This window comes from Dendropsophus ebraccatus, chromosome 4 (genome assembly GCF_027789765.1).
Source record: "Dendropsophus ebraccatus isolate aDenEbr1 chromosome 4, aDenEbr1.pat, whole genome shotgun sequence".
Lineage (NCBI taxonomy): Eukaryota > Metazoa > Chordata > Amphibia > Anura > Hylidae > Dendropsophus > Dendropsophus ebraccatus.
Window position 1 is genome coordinate 107991231 of NC_091457.1, and position 3822 is coordinate 107995052.

The 3822-nt window shown below is 40.9% G+C and overlaps 1 non-coding gene across 1 annotated transcript; it reads left to right on the top strand.

Annotated features, from left to right (window-relative positions):
* The first annotated feature begins 1711 nt into the window (after nucleotides 1-1711).
* On the top strand, nucleotides 1712-1910 carry LOC138790157 (U2 spliceosomal RNA). The gene has a single exon (XR_011362863.1). It is a non-coding gene; the product is annotated as a U2 spliceosomal RNA (small nuclear RNA).
* Nucleotides 1911-3822: the final 1912 nt, after the last annotated feature.

Consider the following 3822-nt stretch of genomic DNA (forward strand, 5'->3'; position numbering starts at 1 on the left):
TAGCAGGATCCTGAGCCTGCTGGATCATTTATTTTGGAGCTTATCACTTAGCAGGGTATTCCGTAATCACTTGTATTCAACTCCAAAAGGTACTGGCAAAATATAATAGCTATGTAACCAGTTTATGTCTAAAGTGTGATAGATGACAAGCAGGAATCATTTATATGTATTACTTCTGTTGACTTTTTTAAGGTTTCTCACTAATACAACAAGTAGAAAAGAGAAGGTAGATTAAAGGGGTTGTCCGGCGAAAAAAAATTATTCACAGAATAACACACATTACAAAGTTATACAACTTTGTAATGTATGTTATGTCTGTGAATGGCCCCATTCCCCGTGTTTCCCCCCACCCACGCTAGACCCGGAAGTGTGGTGCATTATACTCACCGCATGTCGTGTCGTCCACGGTCTCCGATCGTCAGCAGTGACGTCTTCTTCGGGAGCTTGGCGGATCTTCCCGAGTGCCGGCCACCCTCTGCAGCGTCATCCGAAGCTCAGCCGCGATTGGCTGAGCATAACTGTGCTCAGCCAATCGCGGCTGAGCGGCTGATGACGCGGCCACGTCATCAGCTGCTCAGCCGCGATTGGCTGAGCACAGTTATGCTCAGCCAATCGCGGCTGAGCTTCGGATGACGCTGAGAGGTCGGCCGGCACTCGGGAAGATCCGCCAAGCTCCCGAAGAAGACGTCACTGCTGACAATCGGAGACTGTGGTCGGCACGCGACAGGTAATGTATAGCGCACCACACTTCCGGGTACACGGGTGGGGGTGGTGGGACACGGGGAAGGGGGCCATTCACAGACATAACATACATTACAAAGTTGTATAACTTTGTAATGTGTGTTATTCTGTGAATAATTTTTTTTCGCTGGACAACCCCTTTAAGACAGTTTTCAGGGCTGAAATGACTGATGGCCTGTCCTTACGAAGGAATGAGATTACGTCTCTTAATATTTATCTTACTTATATTTATCTATATGACATTCTGTCTCTATATGTGTTATCTACCTACAGATGAAGCAAATCTTAAGTTGACATTAGGTGCATTACATTTCATAATGTTGCAAACTTTAACATTCATAAGATCACAAGCCATTGGAAAATGTCAAGTTAAAAGGGGTTATCCGGTCTGTAAAGCAACTCTGTATTCACCAACGCACCCCACCAAACCGCTAGCAGCATCTGCTTGATTAGAGTAAATCCTTACTCGTCTTTTAAAATGTGCCCGTGCCCTTAGTCAGAGCACAAAATGATCTTTTAATCTGCAGCGCTGCAGTTTCTGTGCCCCAGATCTGTGATGCCTCTTCTTCCTTGCTCCCCACCCTCCTCATCATAAGGAACACCCCTAGGCAGGATTTCTATTCATCGCTCGTCTAAACTGCACCTGTCTTTTTACAGCCAAGGTGCAGTTTAGACAAGTGATGAATAGGAGAAATCCTGAGCGTGCTGTCACTCTCGAGACAAGTTCATTTTGGAACACCAGACACCAGAGAGGCCACATCAGGACACCGGAGGAACACGGAGAGGTAAGCATAACATGTTTACCAAGAGTGCAGCAATATATCAAAAGATTGCTGCATCATGGCATATAATGCATCAAATATTTGGTTATAGTTTTTGTAATGTATGACTTTTTATGGATTTAAAGTTTTTCAGTTAATTTCTGGATCCAGACAAAATTTTGATGTTATTAAAAATTTGAAACCCTTCAATCTCTTCTCTGCCCTTTGGCTAAGATCAAGTGGAGTATCTGCTCTTAACAGTTTAATATATGATACGTCCCCTATTTGGGGACCATATATATTTAGATGCTTTTTAGAACAGGGATATGGAAAAAAAAAAAGCTTGCTCGGTCCTCTCCAGGCATTGACCTGGTGTATTGCACTGCTTCCAGGTTCAGTGGGGAAAAGAAAAAAAAAAGAGAGAAAAGAAACCCTTGACAATCACTTATTAAAGAATAGAAACACATTTTTGGAAATGCAGACACTGTAATTTATACAGATTACATGCAAATCTTTTAAAGTAAGGCGTTGACTGATGTAAGAAGGGGTACTGAGGGAAACCAAACCTTTTTTTCAATATAAAAAGTGGTCACTGTCCATATAAGATGGTTTTCACCCATCCACATTTACCAGTAGGGGGACTAGAAAATTATCAGGGTTTGGTTACAAAGAGAATATGCCACAAAGATTTTCTTTTCTTACTGATTAGATTGGATATTGCAATGTTATTTTATCTAATCAGCAGCCACTGATTAGCTGACTAGACGCCAGGAAGTGCTGCACAGTGGGGACGAGAATGGCACTGGTCCAAGGCAGGTGAGTACTCACTTTATTACCCCACCCTGGGAACATTTCAATGTAAAATTGTATTTAACAAAGGACTGCTGGAAGGTGGCGTCAGGAGTGAAGATGGAAATTTAGCCATTATTCCTTTTAAGCCTTGTGGATCAGTTTTACAGATGTTTGGTTCAGGAAAAATGGAAAAAGGAGGCTTAGTAGTTGGTAGGGGCTGCACACAATACTGCAGTTACATGATCTTTCTGACAAATGATGGTAATTCAGTGTAAAGTGCCTAATCTTCCTATAAAGTGCTCCTTTGTGTTCTAAGGAGGTATAGTACCAGTCAGGCAGCTTGTGTAATTTATATGTGCAGGGGAGCATAATTCACAGTGATGCAACCATTAAATGGAGGGAAGGAAGCTATCTAATCTGGGGAATTTAATGCAAAGTGATTAAGGATTATGATTTTTACAGATGACATGAGAGTTCATTTAAGGACTCTTTGAATCCATCCAACTTTATAAAACTCGCCATACAGTGAAAAGTCAGTCTGGCAATCTACCTGCTATAGGACAGAACAGATTATAAAACGTCAAATACCTGACGCATGCAGGACAACCAACTGGCATTTTATATGTAAAGTTACATAGAACCATTTTTTACTTGGTGTATAGGGGTTCCTGGATATTGTAGGAGTCCCAACCTTGAGGATAATGTATTACTATGTCTATTTAAACGTTTTAAACATGTATTTGGTGTTGTTCTTCTGCTAAAGATAATGAAATTTGTATATTTTTCAGAGTTTGCATTCTCATATGTAGTGCTGTCGCTTTTCTGATTATTGTATGATCTATTTTAACACGCTGGTTTGCACCCCATACAGTATACTGGTTGTGCTAACCATAAGACATGCTCCAGGATGCAGCTGCATTTGTCCTCTAATCAAATCTTAAAGTGTCCCTGTCATTATAACTTTCAAAATCTAAATCAACAGTATATGTGATATAAAGCAAGTTTGCAATATACAGTCATTTTTTGTTATTATGCTGTAAAACAAAGCTGAACTTACCAGAAATCCAGGTCCAGTCAGATTTTTTGACTTGTGCTGGTTGAAAAAAACAAAAAAAACAAAACAGACTAAACACAGGAATTCCGGCCAGTACAGAGTGTCACGGCTCAAAGTGTCCATCAGTCACATGACTGTGTTCTCTGTGAGAGCTCAGATGGCCTGGGATACACAGGACTTCATGTTTTCTGTGTCCCTCCCCCCCCCCCAGAAAACAGAAGTGTTGTGTTTTCCATAATAACTAAAATATAATGAATTTTAATTGTAAACTTGCTTTATATCACATCTACTGTTGATTTAGATTTTGAAAGTTGTAACGACAGGGACACTTTAAGGTAGCGAAGACGCTAGCTCCTTCCTCCATCACGGTTACTTACCATTGTGACATTACAGAACATAAAAGCACTGATCTGAGTGGCTGTCAGAACTAAGAAAAAGAAGGTGGTGACTTGGGGACCAGCAGCAGAATAAGAC